The sequence below is a fragment of the Cibotium barometz genome, chromosome 35 (assembly GCF_041138505.1).
Source record: "Cibotium barometz isolate CiBa-2024 chromosome 35, ASM4113850v1, whole genome shotgun sequence".
Taxonomy (NCBI): domain Eukaryota; kingdom Viridiplantae; phylum Streptophyta; class Polypodiopsida; order Cyatheales; family Cibotiaceae; genus Cibotium; species Cibotium barometz.
Window position 1 is genome coordinate 529,253 of NC_141080.1, and position 17,800 is coordinate 547,052.

Genomic DNA, 17,800 nt, shown 5'->3' on the forward strand with positions numbered 1-17,800 from the left:
AATCCTCCCACTCTTCAAATCAAACCTTATCATGATCTCTTTGGCCCTATCAAAACAAACAAATCAATACAACCCCTGTACCAATCCTTTCTTGACCTCATAGCAATCAACCAAGGCCTTCCTAAAATGATGGGGTATGCCCCAACCCTTACCGGCATCACATGCATGTCAATCGCCACCTTTTGACCAAGAACATTCAACTCCAAGTCCTTAATCACACCAAGACACTTCACCTTTGAGCTATTAGACATCTTCACACTGAAAATTAACTTCCCCGTGATCTTGAATCCAAGCTCATACATAGCCTCTTCAGTTATATGACACAAACTTGAGCTCCCCCACATCAATATAGACCTTGCTCACCTTCATGCCATGAATCTAAACATTAACAATAGGTAATATATATCAGACACCTTATTCAATTGAACAACATTAGCGTGAGGCAATTTGAATCTGACTCTCCTGACACCAGCAAGCTTATGCCACTGTCTCCTCATGCTAGAGCTCAGCTATAAAAGTTGAGCATAAGTGATATCAACCTTCTTACGCTTCACATCATTCAAAAGGCTATAAGGAGGTTTCCCTTTGCCCAATAGGAAGTCATTCGTACCAATCTTCCTTCTCCTGGCCCTAGTTCTTGCTTGCTTGCTAGATTCCCCCTCTTCCATAGTCTTCTTTCCTTTTTCTTGTCTCTTTGTGGCTCTAGTCTCTCTACCTGCATCCTCAGCATCTCACCTTTGAACCCTTTTCCTTTTTTGTGCAAGTATATCAGCCACTTCCTCATCTTCTACAACTGCCTCAATCATACCCACATTACCAGCCACTTCCTCATCTTCTACAACTGCCTCAATCATACCCACATTACCTTGTGAAATTCGAGGTCCTTGTCCTTGATTGCCATCTCTATTTCCTACATCTCGATTATCCTTAGGTCTGTGTATAATAAGATACATACCTCCAGGTTATCTTCGTGGTTGAGGACATTGAGGTGCTATATGGCCTCTCTCTCCACAATTATAACATTGGACATGTTCCAACTTGTTTCTTTGTTGGAACATTGGACATGTTCCAACTTGTTTCTTTGTTGCCTCTCACCTTGCGGCCTTCTCACTTGGCTTTGAATAGCTTGCATGGCAAGATTCAAGTTTCCAATCTGCTCTATCAATCTTTGAATTTCTTAATGAAGATCTTCTTGGGCCCTTTTTGGTTCAATGGATCTTGGAGCCTCCACACAAAGCTCTCTTTCCACATGCATGTCCACATGTAAAGGCTCTACCATCAATCCTTGTGTTGCATGATTGTGCCACACTTGTAAACCTGTTCCTCTCTCCTTCTTGGCTAATTCTTGCTTCCTTACCTTCTTCCTCCATTGCTTTGTAGCCATTCTCATAACTTCAACATAAGTATCTAGATCTTTAAGCTCCACTTTTTCTTTGATGCTACCATGGAGCAATCCCAAAAACTTGTTTGGCGGTACTTGATTTTCTCCCAAAACCCTTATAATTCTTCTCCAAATCCCTTCAAACCTATTGACAAAGGCTGGAATTTCTTCCTCCTTGCCTTGATACAATCTACTTATCTCTCTCCAAAGATCCTCTAGATTATCAGCCTTTCCATACCTTGTTCTCAATGCTCCTCTCAACGGTCCCCAATTCTCTCTTTCTTCATTCTTGTAAGCAACATATTCAAACCACTCTTTGGCTCTTTCTTCCAATAATAGACCAACCATTCAAACTTTGTAAGCATCATCATCCCTGTTATAGTGCTAAGTGCTATCAACTCAACTCTTCTCAAAAACTAGTCTATATCTTCTTCTTTCTCCCCTTTAAATGGCTCGTATATCCAATACCTGCCATGAGTGTTGAGTTGATCTTTAGATGGATTCCAATCTATTGATAAAAGCCTTGTATAAGAACTCTCTACTCCTCAGTGGGGGACACCAGAGTGTGTGACGGTTCTGAGAGATGGCCTCTATAACACCTCTCACAACTTCACAAGAAAAAGAACCAAGGAGAAATATTCACAAGAATTTCAATCAAATCCTTTAAGAGAAGCTATAGATGGATGAACATAAGATAGCAGCAAGTATTATTAAGAGACTAGATGCAAAGCTTCATAGGCAAGAATAATACATCAAACAAATACAGATAGATGACTATATGAAATAACATTGTGAGAGAGAGTAGAAAGAAAGAGAGCTTAGATTAGCTTCAACCAAGAATTGATTCTCCAGAGACCAAAAGAACTCAAGAAATTATAGCATCATTGCTACTGAAGAAAGTTCCACCTCTGGAAACTACATCAAAGGGTTCTCCACTCGTCAAATTCCAACAAATCACCAAACAAAAACCTGATCCAAAGACTCTTTCCTTTTCCACAAATCCACTGAAACTTGTTCTCTTGCAAACCAATACAATCCGACCAAAGCTATCTCTGCAAATCTACCATCTTCTATGTAAAAAGAGGGACGTGTTTGCTGTAGGAAAAAAACAAAACCTGAACTCAAAAAACTGACTACACCATTGCGTCCGAAGCATGCCAAAACCCTAATATTGACTTTTGGTTCACCTAATTCTGATACCGCGGATGAGAAATCTATGAGCAAAACTATGTTTTCCTATCTTTTCCTACAGTTGCGACGCCCTCTACTTCAATTCCACGACTTCTTCTCGAACTTTTTTTCTCTAATTTTAGCCCCACAAATTTTTTGCTTTACTTTCTCCCCTTTTTTTTACTCTGTATGCTATAAAAACCACCCAAAATTGCCTTAAAAACCTGCTAAATACATAAAATAGTAACTACCTACTTTCCAAAAATGAAAACCGTATTATTTCCATAACTGAAGACCTCGAATTACATCACCCTTGATGTCTAGTATTCTTTCTAGAACAAAACACACATGCCACAACAATTGCCATCACCGCAGTGTGTTATCCGCTCCTCTTACAACTAAAACTTTTTTTCTTGTAGTGGGTTTTGTTCAAAACCCCATCTCATGAGGCATAAAAAACTCCTCACACCATGTGAGGAGGATAGATGGGTTGATCATTGAGGATATCAAGGGGAAGCATGTCATGACACGCATGCATCACCTTGTAAATCTTGAGTTCGAAAACGTTTGGGGTATTGACTAGAGAACTCAAGACAATGCTAAGAAGCAATACATTCTGCAACTATTAAAGAGAGTTTCTTATGCCCCACCCCGACTTACAATTTAATGACATTAAGAAACGTTTGGGGTATTGACTAGAGAACAATGCTAAGAAGCAATACATTCTGCAAGTATTAAAGAGAGTTTCTTATGGCCCACCCCGACTTACAATTTAATGACATTAAGATGCTAGATCATATATACGGGGTATTGACTGGAGAACTCAAGACAATGCTAAGAAGCAATACATTCTGCAAGTATTAAAGAGAGTTTCGTATGCCCCACCCCGACTTACAATTTAATGATATTAAGATGCTAGATCATATATACGGGGTCATGTGAGTCACAGGAAATCATTGATTGCCAAGGCCATCAAGCATGGTGGCATCAAGTCGCTACGAGAATCAAAAAAGGATTGCAAGAAGGCAAAAAAGACATACCGGGAAAATATTTATCTATTCAAGCAACGAAGAGAAGAAGCCAAGTGTGCATGCATAAAAGAGGGGCTTCTCATTTTGGATCGAGTTGAAGGTCATCTTTCCTCAATCAATTTGTAAGTATTTGAACTCTAAACATTTTGTATTCAAAACTTTGGTTTCAAAGAGTTAAATCTTATACAAATTGTTCTTTTTTTAATGTGTGTTTAACGTAGGAAAATGAGATGTGGGCCGTTCTCCTTCTCGTGTGAGGAGTATGACTTTGCTTATCGCAATGGGATCTCGGCCACATTTGAATGGTTTTGACAATAGGGTGTCGCTTTGAACTATGAAGCTATGCCCATTGTAAGTTTATATTATTTTGGTTTTATAAGCTTTTAGAAATTTATCTAGTTTGTTTTTTAGCATTACTTAATCTTGTGTGATACAAGAAGATGATGAAGAGGTGATAGGCGAGGAGGAGGAGGAGGAGAAGGAGGAGGATGAGTAGAGACTGGCATATTGTGTGACTCCATACTTAATGTAACTTGCTTGTTATGGCATTTTGGATGTAACTCGCTTTTTATGGCATTTGGGATTTAATAAAATTAACACTTCGGGAGTTACTATGTTTCAAATGTATTTTCATATGTCCATATGTCTGTTTGTACAAATTAGAACAGTCTTCAATATATTGATTTTTTTTTTGGGATAGATTAGGGCATTAGCCCTAATCTACCACCAAAAAAATTTCACAAAGCCCCTGAGCGGCAGAAATAGCATGGTAACATTTTCTATCAGCATCGCTGATAGACCCAAGAATGGCAAAGATCGCTTGCTTCAGTTGCTACGTCTTGCTGATGCTTTGCTTCCGAATAAAGGGCCGAATTCATCGAGTGGGACAAATAGCAACACTGATTTTTATAACAACACTGTTGAGTGGCAAAAATAGTGACACTGATGTTATTATCAGCGCCACTAAGCGGCAAAAATAGAGACGCTGATGTTTTTTGATAGTGCTATTGAGTGGCAAAAATAGCGTGGGATATAGCGGCGGTTATAACTTGGGAAATAGCATCGAAAAAAATAACGATGCTTACACCCCGACACTTTTTTAGATCCTTTTATAAAAGCCACACTATAACCGTCACTAACCCCTCTTTTTGTTGTAGTGGTTGGTTGATGTGTGGCTATTTGGGTGCTAGGTTTGTAGAGTAGAGAGCTTGGATTCTCCATCAAGGTTAATTTTTCCACTTTTCTTTTTCTTCTTTTCTTTGCGTTCTTCATGCTCCAACACTTTCTATTTTCTTTGACTCTTGTAATTGTTTCCCTCAATGTTTTTCTTTCTCTTTTAACTACTTCCCGCTGTAACATTTCTCTTTGACTTTTTTAATTACTTTCCTCAACGTTTTTCTTTACATTTATACTTTTCTTATTAAAGTTGAGTTGTAATCCCTAAACCTACTAATGTTATGAGGCCTACAATGTAGCTGCAGGTTGTTGTTGATGGCCATTAAATAATCACATTGATGTGCAAAAAGACTATCTATAATGTTGTCCATTTCATGTCGAGGTAAGCAGAGGGGCTCTTCCTACATGCTCCATGTTTATACTCTAGCACCTTCTTCTTTCTTTGACTCTTTTAATTTATTTCCTCAAGATTTTTCTTTGAAGCATATAAATTAAAGTTGAGTTGCAATGTCTACACCTACCATGATCTAGCTTGTTACCTTGGGTAGCCTAAGCTGCCTGTAGAAAAGCAAGCATCCACAGGTGGACACATGAATAGCAATAAAAAAATAACATGCTCAATTAAAAAACATAAAAAACAAGCGCATGCGCATGCTAAACAAAGCAACCATTTTTTTCAAGGATAGAAAAATAGGCACATGCTAAAGAAAGCAGCCTACTCCCACATTTTTTGCAAGGATACATGATATTATCACGGGAAGAGAAGGTCTCTCCTTAGACATCTCATCGCCATCCCCTTTGGAGCCAGGCAAACACGAGCTCCCATAGCACCACCCTCTCCTTACAGGTACTTACAAGAGCCACCCTCTCCTTACAGGTACTTACGAGAGCCACCCTCGTCGATGACACTTCCTCCCTCAAGGACTCTACGCCAATAAACAAGCCACAACCAGTAACTAGAGAATTCAACCAAAAATAAATAAAAAATGATGTGAGCTTTTACCGCACGTGTCAGAGCTGGGGACTTGCCAGACACCGTATGAGAGCCTGCACTAGCGGCTGTAAGCACACAACCAGAAACTAGCAAGCTCAAATAGGGAGCGAAGGTGTGTCACTCACCGCTCAGACCGCTCAGACCGCTCAGACCGCCGTCGTGAAGGATTCTCGCGTAGTAGTGAAGAAGAAGGAGCCGCCGCCGCTGCTCTACCGCCTTGCCGCCGTCGTGAAGGATTCTCGCGTAGTAGTGAAGAAGGAGCCGCCGTCGCTCGCTGCTCTACCGCCTTGCCGCCGCCGTGCCGCCACGCAATGCTCGATCGCTATCCTCTCTCTCTCTCACTCACTTTCTCACACGCAAGAGCAGGGGACGGAGAAGATAAGGCAAGAGCACTTCTTGTATTCAACACATTGAGAATGAGAGTTTTAGGGTTACATTTGACTCTTATATGAAACCTAGCCATTCACACATGGGCGTCCACACATGGCCGACCGATTCTAACCCTTATCCTGATGACATTCGAGGTGTGCCTCTCATCGGCGATCACCCAATCCCTTTACCCTTTACATGTGGTGCCGACAGGCCCGCCGGCCCATGCCTCTCATCGGCGATCACCCAATCCCTTTACCCTCTCATCGGCGATCACCCAATCCCTTTACATGTGGTGCCGACAGGCCCGGCCCATGACTCAGAATACTTAAAATAATTATATGACGTAAAAAGTAATACGTCTCAATGTCCATCATAGGTTAACAGGCCCCCTTTCCTGATGTAGATTCCGTCCTCGGAAGCTATGGGATGGTAAGCTTGACAGGGGTTTGTTTGGTAGATTGTATCTACAAAACAGGGAAGTAGAGTGAAAGTATGCTGGAATTCAAAAGATATAAAGTGTAAGAAAATCAAGCATGTTAGACCACAATGGAAGTTTGCCATGAGAACTTAGTTTAAGGGGTCACATGAATGAGCTAGCGTAGCAAATTAACAGGAGTTTAAAATTAGTGAAAGTAATTCAAGAGTTAGCAATGTGTCAAAAGTTAATCAAGGTCTATAAATAACTGGCCTAAGTCAAAGAAAATTACCAAGCTTAATAAATAAACAAATGACCACATAATCCCAAGATCCTAGGGACACAAGAAACATCAAAGTTATAGGAGCCTTTTGTCATTATTTCTTTATGCACGTGACAATTTTAACACACAACGGCAACCTCCCTAAGGCAAAACTAGCATCGATCCTGGTGCCATGTTTAACACAAGGCATTCCCCAGGAATCTATTAGCTCACCTTAGGCAAGGCTACCCCTTACCAACCCAGGGCATCGGTCTGGAGTAGAATACTCCTCACCTACCAAGTGTCAATAGGGCAATAGGCCGACATTACAGCACATATTTATAGATTTTTTTTTAAATTGATCTCTTTGGATTTTTGCTCCTAAACTATAATGTGTTCTTACATCCTTTCGTCAAAGGGGTAAAATCTATGTCTCTCAGAGGTCAACACACACGCGGCCAGGTTGTTCAAACATTAAGATGGTTATAACCCTAGACCTAAGACAACCATTGCAAGGTTAACTAAAGACTTCATGCATTCCCAAGAATTTTTTAAATAAGGTTAAACTCATTAATGATTATACTAACACGTTAGGCAACTTCAAAAACTAAGTAGTGCGTTGACAAATTCCATGTGGTCATGCATCCTAATTTATACAATTGAACAATAAAAATTAAAGAGAGTGGGCATGGAAGAATTACACCTGTAAATTGGGAATCTCCTTGATTCGATGAGAAAGCCTGCAATTTGATGTAGATATTTATGATGAACATTGCGGCAGTCTCAGGACTTGAAAGCAAACCCACCTCAAAATTTCAACCTGTACAATAACTAATAAACACTATACCTCGAGAGGCACATCAGCGGGAAAAAATAAGGTTTGTTTAAGCACACAAAACTAGAAACAACTCGAAAACACTAACCTACCTACCAGTCACCACACTAACACTTTCGATAGTGCCATGAGTTTCATCCATCCATTCATTCGTCAGATATATCTTCTTCGTTTTCCCATCCACATAAACTCGTCAAGAATGTAACTATGCGAGGATAGTCATCCTGTGGAAAAAGAAAGTCTTGGGCTATCGGGGATACATCCTCTACGGACAGTCATGGGGGTCAATAGGCGAATTAGCCATTCTAATTCCTCAACATTTCCCTCTCTGGCTAGTACATCTATATGATCCAATTCGGTTTTAATTACAGGATAGCACATGTGAAATATCTGAGAAAGGTACAGATCACCAAAGGTGGGAGTGGATGAAGTGTGTGATGCTCGTGCATCTGCCATATCTGCAAACACAGATATAGCATCAGTAGGTTTATGAAGACAGGTTAATCTAGTCACTAATTGTATGTGGATGTTTCTCCTCTTAATGTGCTCTTGCTCTTTTTACTATTTTTTGGTTTTCTTTTCTTTTCTTTTTTGTGTATGAAGCTATATATATACATCCCCTCGAATTTGGGAGTTACCTGGTTAGGGGAGAAGGTCAGGGAAGCAAGAGAATGTCGAACGTAAGTACATGCTCCCCCCTTCCTTGGGTAGATCATCTCTTTTGTAATGATGTTGTAGCCCCTTGGAACCAATTTGTCTAGTGGGTTATAGGTGGTGATGTGGGTAGATAGCTTTTTATGACCCTTGTGGCCACATCAAATTGCAGAGATGGTAGTGTACGCTCCCATGAACGAATGGAGGAAATGGTTTCCAACGATACTTTTACAAGGGGAGATGTAGACTCATTGGTCTCTTGGTGGGTGTTGACAAGAGTATTTATAGAGTATGTAGAAACTTCTATATCAATGTGTGCCTGGCATGAGGAGCTAGAAGCTTCATGTGGCTCCCCCCTTCCTAAGCTTGGTGGTATTGATCAATATCGTTTGGGAATCCAAACTAGCTCTAGAAGAAGTGGTGTGGAGCACTCTATTACCTTTCCCTTACCATGGTCTTGAATTGTTGTTGGGGTGGCAACATTTGGTTTGCAAGGTTTTACAAGCGATGTAGAGGGATTCAGCTTATGTTTAGGGACCCAAATCTGGTCATTCCCTTCGTAGTACCCTTGGGCTACTAATAATTTTTTAGGAATCCAACGTGATGTTATGTTGCCTTTTCTCGGGTGGGTAGCTACTTTCCTACTATGAAGCTTCTTGTCTGAACGAGATTGAGCAGTGGAGGTAGTCATTAACGAAGCTTTTGTGACCCATTTGTATATACTCTTTGGTATAGTAAGCGGAGCCTTGGAGACCACACTGCCTGTTTCCACTCTTGGCGTTGAAGCGTTAGAGGGGTAGTCATTAACGAAGCTTTTGTGACCCATTTGTATGTACTCTTTGGTATAGTAAGCGGAGCCTTGGAGACCACACTGCCTGTTTCCACTCTTGGCGTTGAAGCGTTAGAGGGGTGGCAAACAATCACAGATGGTGTTGCCACTTGACTTTGTGATTTTTCATTATCTAGCATTTTGTCCAGAGTTGATGGCTTAGGTGCGCATCCTAGAGTGGTCAAGCTAGTTCTTGCGTTGTAACTCGCTTGGTTGCCCAATCAATATTGCACTTGGTGGCTAACATCCATTTGCGCCCTAAGTTTACAGTCCCCTCCATGGTACTAGCAGGCATAACCAAAAAGCTTTGAATTACGGTCCCCTTGTCATAGGTAACAAGAGTGTGTAGAATTCCCGAGACAGGGGTTTTTTTCTTATTGATACCCTTAACTTGAATAGCACTCTTGGATAAAGGTGGTTTTCCAAGTTGACACTACACTCCATATGATAGCAAATTGTGTTGAGCTCTTGTATCCAATAATGCATTATATAGCACCTCCCCGTAAGGACTCTGTAGCTCAGTTGGGTATCTTAGAGACGGGTCAGATTCCAGTGAATCCTCCTCTGCCTCCTCGAAAAATGCTTGCGTAATCCCCAAGTTGGCTTCTCGTTTGGCGTCTAACACGTTGTTGACGTTCTTTGGCTTCAACTCTCGCTTGTATCTTCGCGCTTGTATCTTTAGTTGCCTTCTTCTGATGGATTGCATGTAGCTCCTCTTGGCTCAGGGGATCATAGTATCTTTTGAATTTACTCCCATTGAGGAATCCAATAGTTTCAACTCCATCGAGAGTCTCCACTTGGATGGTACCTTGCGGGGTAATTTCACATACGCTATACGGTCCCTTACTAGCATATTTGAGCTTCTTCTTTTCGTTACACACTCCATACATTAGGACTTTATCCCCGACTTTAATGTCCTTATCTTTCAGGTGGCGATCAAACCATTTTTTCCTTCTATCCTTCTTCATAAGGGCATTGTACACAGCCAATTGTCTTTCTTCATTTAGCCACTCCAAGATATACAAACGCTCTACTAAGGGATTACCATCCCAACCCCCTTGAGTAGCAACACAAATCCTAGGAATGACAAATTCCCATGGCATGACTACTTCTTGGCCATATACCATCTTGAATGGTGTGCAATTAATAGCCACTTTGTACGTAGTACGATAGGCCCGTAAAGTTGTCGTAAGCTTTAGATCCCAATTCGTGCGATGAGCCTCAACAGTCTTTGTCAGAATAGAGATTAAGGTCTTGTTGCTACTCTCGGCTTGGCCATTCGCTTGTGGATAATAAGGAGTAGATTTATAATGGGATATCATGAAATTTGTTGTGAGCTCCTTAATCACTTCATTTATAAAATGCGTACCGTGGTCGCTCACAAGTTCAAAAGGACAATCGAAGCGTGTGATTATATTTTCAAAGAGGAACTTTGTTGTTGTCCTCGTATCTACCTTACGTGTCGCTTTCGTTTCAGCCCATTTGGTCACATAGTCAGTGGCCACAATAATATAGCGAGATTGTGTGTTGCAGGCCGCTGGGCTAATTGGACGTACAAAGACTAAACCCCACTTCTCAAATGGTTGGTTTACTTTAATTGGGTGTAGGGGCATCTGATCTTTCCACTGGGGTTTCTTGTAGCATTGGCATTCATCGCAACCCTTCACAAAAAGTGATGCATCTTGGAACATAGTGGGCCACCAATACCCTGATTGTAAGATCTTTCGCGCAGTTAAGTCTCCTGAGAAGTGACCACCGGCTACACCCATGTGTGCTTCTTGCAAAATGTATAGATACTCATCCTCTCGGGCACAACACCTAAGAACGTCATCCTTTCCTCTTTTATAAAGAGTCCCGGCCATCAGGCAATAGGGTTTGCATTCCCTGATCAGCTTTCGAGCTAGATCTTTACGAAGCTCCTTGGGTGAAAAGCCATTAACCAAAAAGTTAACAATCTTCTCACTCCATTTAGGCATTGTCTCCACCATGAACAAGGAAGTGTCAGGTAAGTCATCATCAACTCCCATAGGAGCTTCACCATTAGGTATGTGAGACAAATGATCAGCCCCATGACATGTTTTTTGCCAGGTCTCTCAACAACAACAGTGAAATCAAACTCAAGAAGAATCAATAACCATCATGTGATTCTTCTTGTGGAGCATGTTTTGTTTACCAGATACAACAATGCTTGATGATCCACATAGAAAACAAACTTGGTGGCAACAAGGAGGTAATAATGGAATTTTCTTACCGCATATATCATTGCCAACCCTTCTCGCTCGGTAGTGGTGTAGTTCATTTTAGCATCGTTCAACTGGCCACTGGCAAAGCTAATGAGGTAGTCTAGTTTATGTTCTCCCGGTTGAGTTAGTACACACCCAATAGCAAAGTTTGATGCATCAATATGCACATGGAAGATTAAATCCCAGTTAGGCATTCTCAAGATTGGAGCACTCGCCAAGGCCTTCTTTAATAGCTCATATGCACGGTCACAATCTTCGGTCCAAATAAACTCGATGAGAAGCTTGTACAATGGTCGAGCTATCTCAACGAAGAATAAAATAAACCTTCTCGATAATAACCAACATGGCCCATAAAAGCGTTGGACTCCCTTATAGTTGGTGGGTGGGGGCAATTCCAGAATGACCTTGATTTTACTCTCGTCAGTGGAAGTCCCATTTTTGGACACTATATACCCTAGAATAACTCCGTGTTTAACCCAGAATTGGCATTTGAAAGGATTCAATGAGATGCGATATAATCTACACCTTTCAAATATTTTTCGTAAACACATCAAGTGCTCGTCCCCAAGAGGAATGAACACAAAGATCATCTAAGAAATCTTCACAAAATCCCCCTAGATATTCCTTAAAGGCTGTGTTTATCAATCGTTGGAATGTTGCAAGTACATTGGTCAAGCCAAAGGCCATGACGCGAAAGGCAAACACTCCAAACTCCAAACTCCATGATAAATGCTGTTTTAGCTTGGTTCTCTATTGGAATTGTGATCTGATTATAACCAAAGTACCCATTTAAAAAGCTATATGCCTCCTTGCCTGCAACTCTTTCAAGCACATGTTCAGAATATGGCAAGGGGTAATGATCCCTTCTGGTGGCTGCATTAACATTTTTGTGAAACGCACACTCTGAGTTTTCCATTCTTCTTTGGTACAATGACTATCGGAGAAACCCATTCTGAGTGCAATAGGGTATATGAATCCACATTTTATAAGCTTTTCAATTTCCTCTTGTACAATCTTTGCATACTTAGGATTCATTGGGTAGGGACGTTGCTGGACTGGTTTAGCAGTGCTAATCATTGGAATTGTGTGTTGCACCAGAGAGGGTGGAACACCCTTCATATCATGATATGTCCAAGAAAATATGTCTTTGAATTCTTTAAGAAGCCTCTTAAGTGTAGCTTCCTCCGTCTTGGTGAGGTCTTCAGCAATAAAAACTGGGTTAGACTCCTCACCTGGATCTGCTAGTTCTATCTCCTTAACTACCGCCGGGCCATCGTAGACACCGCTATTCCCATTGGTAGGCATTCGTTGGGATTTTGTGTAGATGACTTTGCGTTCCCCTGTGGTGGTAAACGATTTGAAATGCTCGAGTGCGGGGTGTAAGTCTACCGGTTCTTATTGTGCCAGGCTTTTTTCTTTTAATTCCGCGTGAGCTAACTCTCGGTTTTGATGCCTTCTCGCAGTATGACTTAGTTTCGGCTTCTCTTCGATTTCTAATTGGGCAATGTCATGAGGTTGCGGAATACACCACATAACATTTTGGAGGTATTGCCCCCAATTATCGGTTAACTTTCGATGAGCGTCAATAGATCCTACATAACTAAGCCATTCTGCAGTAGTGGATCTCTCTTTGTTAATTGTAGTTCGTACATTAGCTCGATAGCATTGTCTCTTATGTCTCATTTTCTTCTTACCAAGTTTTTGATTTTTGTTTCTATCAGAGTCGGACTCACTTGGTCGATCTTCACTTGTGTCCCCCTCTCTCTCGGATGAACTGCAACGAATGAAGTGCAAGAGGTCATTGTCCTAGGCTTTGAGCATGTTGCTTTCACACTTGGGTGAATATTTGATTCATACCCCTCATCAGGCTCAGAGTCAGTTTCTTCTTGAGATTCAGACTCGGAGTTGCGTTGGACAGAGTCTTTGCTACTGTTAGTGTCAAGGGAGTTTGCCACTTTCTTGCCATCAGGAGTGCATAACCCCTATCATGTTTATTGGCACTAATGGTGGCATATCTTGCCCCTCAGGCATTACCCAACTTGTGCCTCTATTTCCCCATGTGTCTATGGTTGCTGCTGCTAGGTGTACCCAATCAACGTTATCCAACTCAGTCATGCCCGGTAGGACATCCATATAAGGAGAATCTTTCCCATTATCAGTCTCTTTTTTGCATGTATAGCAATACTTTAATGGGGCTGAGTGAATAGTGGTATCCGATCTATTATCAATGATAACCTTGCTTCCTAAAGGATGTGTGCAACCATTCTCAAGATCAACTCGAATGACAGAGTCCTAGAATTATAGGTAGACATGGTTTTTCGACCAGTCATGCACCATTTGTGCTTCCCTCATGAAAGGATGTCCTAAGATCATTTGATATGACATAGGATGCTTAGAGAAATCCATTACAATGAAGGTATGTCTTACCTTGTATCCCAGAACCTTGATCTTAAGGTCCCTTAACATTCCAATAGGTTTAGCTATAGTTCCGTTTGCCATCTTAACCACTATGTTTGTGACTTCTAGGTGAGGTCTTTCCATAGATTCCCAACAGTTTTTATTCACAATGCTCACTCCAGCACCACCATCAAGGATTCCCTTTAGAGCTAATCCCTTGTAGTAATGGGGAGGGTTGCATTAGATTCGTCACCTTCAAAGTACTGTCCCAACTTGTTAATAGGTATTTCAACGACCGAGTCTTCATCTAGGTTGCGTTGTAGATCCAAATGTTCCTCCTCATCTTGAAGCGTGTCGGGTCTATCCATATTTGCAAATTGTGGTAACCCCGCTTTTAGTTCTCCATTGAGAAATGCCCGAAGAGCCAAGAATATAGCTCAGGATCTCTGTATAACTTGGATATGATCGTGGTTCTGATTTCAGAGGACATGAAATCCATTAGTTTGGACACATTCAACGGTACTTTTCGAGATATCGGCCCCTGAGTAGGGGCTCCTAAAGATGAAATCACTTCCTCTTCGATGGGGTCAGGCATTCCCTCATCACTAAACATTCTTTCCATCAAGAAAGGTGTCTGCCCACTTCTTGATGTCCTATCCTCACTTTCTTCCCGCGAATGATACTAGGTATAGCTAACGGTTTATGATTCTTGTGAGGCTGAACTTGTGTAGGAAACACTGTGTCTGGAATTTTGATTTTTCTAGGGTTTGGCTCTAGTTCTCTTTGTGTTTCTTCCACCAAACCCCTTAAGTGTTGCACTTGTTCAATCTCCTCTACTGGGTTTGGGTAGGTTCCAATCTTTTTGTTGAGGGTTTTTGGCCCATGTGGCTTGTCTTTGGGAGTCTCAGTCAGTCTGGGTAGCCGAGAGGGCATTAGTTGACTTGGTTGTGTGGCCGGAGGAGTTTCCTTTTGTTTCCCTTGATTTATGTATTCGCTTGATTCTCCTTCGTTGAGCTCCTGCGTGGGTTCCTCCTTTAAAGTAGTGGCTTTGGTCCCCATGGTTTCTATTGAATCAGAATCATCTTCAGGATCATTCATATACACGGGGTCATCTCCTGTCCCTATATTAGTCTTCGAACTAGGTTTGGAGCTTGTGGCATTGAGCGATCTCTTTCGTCGCGTTTTCTTTTTCTTTGCTCGAGCAATTGATGCAGTATCCCTCTCTTCAAGAATGTAGTTTTGATTTTAAAGCATTGATCGTGTGACTACATTCGTGGGTACAATAGGTGTGGTTCCTAGTGCCTCATTGGTGCACTCGGATTATGTGGACATTGAGCAATCAAATGATCTATGCCACAACGATTACATGTAAGTACCGACATTCTCGACGTGCTCCCTTGATTTGGTTGCATTTGAGTAGCGATCTTCGGTAGCCTATTAGGGCACTCCGCTACACGATGCGGTCCACCACAATCGTAGCATTGAAGAGGTGTCTCCTCGCCAAGGTATTAAGGTTTTGCCCTCTTGTGGTGAGAGAAGCCGCTTGATATACAGGCTTGACTTGCCCAAAATTATCCTCCGTGTAGTACTGCGGAGTCATTTCAAACGCATCAATCCCATATGAAACAGTGGGGTCTATATCCTCCTCATAATCCCCACACGCACTATGTGACTCACAACCCATCTGGTTTATAGGGGTAATCCTTGGATGTGGAGGTTGCGGTCCTAGCACTGGCGGTGGTAACGGCACAAACGGGACTACATTTGGGTCCCTTGGAACTATGTGTTGTGACAGTTGCTCGATAGGTGGTGGAGGCATCAGTGCGGGTATTTGAGGTGTGTTTGACCAGGCTAGTGGTTGCCTGATTTGCTATAACATACGCTTAAGTACTAGACAATCCTTAGATTGATGGCCATACTTACCACATGCATTGCAAGTCCCATTGAATTTAACTCTGAATGTGGGACATTCACTCGTGCTATATGGTCCTAAGCAAACCGAACACCATTGTTGCTCTCTTCTTGGGTACATATGGCTATTTTGAGGAGCTCGATTACCCCTAAAGTATTCTTGGAGAGCCTTAGTAAGGTCAGCTCTAGAGACATTTCGGATATCTTGGGCTCCTTGGCAATAGGTTTTACAATCATTGGCTCGTGCGCCCAGTAAAACGGACTTTGTCTTCGAAGACACCTTTCTACCTACAATCATCAAGTTGTCTTCTAACTGGATTGCATTCGTAGTGACCGCTTCCCACGTCATAAGACCTCTAATGACTAGGCCATTGTATATGTCCTCGTGGCACAATCCTCGAATGAATCTATCAAGAAATTGGTTGTTATTGAAGCGCTCATCGGGAGTACAACGAGAATTTAGATGCTTTAGTCGACTAATAAAGTCTCTCACTGACTCTCCTTCCTCGCATTCAGCTTTTTTGGAGTTGAGATGCTACTCCACAAAGCACACCCTCATGTATGTATTCTTTCAAGAACAATCTCTTAAGAGTGGGATAGTGAGTACGCTCTTCAACCCTTAAAATTTGATACCAATCTCCGGCTTTTCCACTCATCAAGGTTAAGCCTAAGGCTTTACATTTATGTAGCTCATTGTGCTCTTCCAAGGAATCACACACGTGTTCAAAAACTTCAATGTGCTTCCTAACATCTTCGTTACCACTGAAGTTCTAAGTGAGCTTGGCAACTTGTACCGCCTTGCCTCTAGGCTCTCTCTCAGGCATGCCACGCATGTTTTCCGCAATAGATTGTCCGATCATTTGAGCAAAGGATGCTAGATCACCTAAGTAAGCAGGCATAGCTGGTGAAGGCACTTCTGGGATGGCCTGGTTGACAGGAGTTGGTAGTGGTCTTGATATGTATGCAGCTGACATAGGATATGATATGTGACTAGGCCTAGCTCCTCTTGGATAAGGGTTGTGATAAGGCATTCGTGGAGCATACACCATTGGCATAACAAGAGGCGTAGGAGATACATGAGCATGAGTAGAGATAGGTACATATGGTCGATATGCACTGGTACGCACTGTTGTAGGTACTGTACGACTAGGTAGCGGTGTTGTACTAACTACAGTGGTAATGGGTGCACTTTCCGTCATGCCCATCACATCGGAGTAGGCATTGTGGATTCCCTAATGGAAAGTTGAGCCAAATTTGGAAAGCTAAAGTTACTGCTCGTGGGCTCAACCTGCATTGAGACTCCAGGCGAAACAACATACGAAGGATCTATGGGACTCACCGAGGGAGTCTCCAATTGTGACAGGATTGGTTGTTTGGCCTTGCCCGTATCCAAAAATCTCATAGGGCCAGTGGAAGCTAGGTTCACTCCCCTATTCTGCCTCTCGAATTGGATAATTCTATGAATAACCTCACATATCATTTGTTGTTGTTCATCTAGATTGGTGGCACTAGATATAGATCGTATAACTTCTAACCAACCTACATGGTATGTGTAACCCGTGTATAGGTCAGTCAGAGCCTCCGTATGTAGATCATATTCCCAATTTTTATTGAGAAATATCCCATCTAAACTTGGCATGCCAAACGGTTCTCTTGAAGTGGACGCAATGTCACTTCTTATGGATTGACTTCTAGGGACCTCTACTTTAGGAAGAGCATCAGAAGGTGGTAGCTCACAGTAGGGCCTTCATTAAATGAAGTGGTAGATTATCCACATGGACACTCTTTGGGAGAGTAGGGTCTACATGAGATGTGAATGGTGAGTCTACTTCCCCTCCTTCTTCGTTTACTTCACTTGTCGCATGTTCAGAGCGTGTAGCTCTACTAAAGGTCTCTATTAGCTGACTAAACATGCTAGATTCGGGTTGTGGGGCCCAAAATAGCATGTTTTGGCTTGCTTCCTTAGAGTTCTTGGTAGGGTGTACTTCCATGACTTCAGAGTCATAGGATGAGTCACTAGGCCGCTATTCCTGGATCTTGGGTGCACTTCCTTGGGTTCCGACTGAAGGCCAAGATGCTAACGTGGAGGGATGGTGTGAGCCTGCGTAAACTAAAACGCTTTCTAGTTGC

The 17,800-nt window shown here is 42.0% G+C and overlaps 1 pseudogene; it reads right to left on the reverse strand.

The window, feature by feature from the left end:
- Nucleotides 1-731: 731 nt before the first annotated feature.
- Nucleotides 732-17,150, reverse strand: LOC147618033 (uncharacterized; annotated as a pseudogene).
- Between the last annotated feature and the right edge of the window lie 650 nt (nt 17,151-17,800).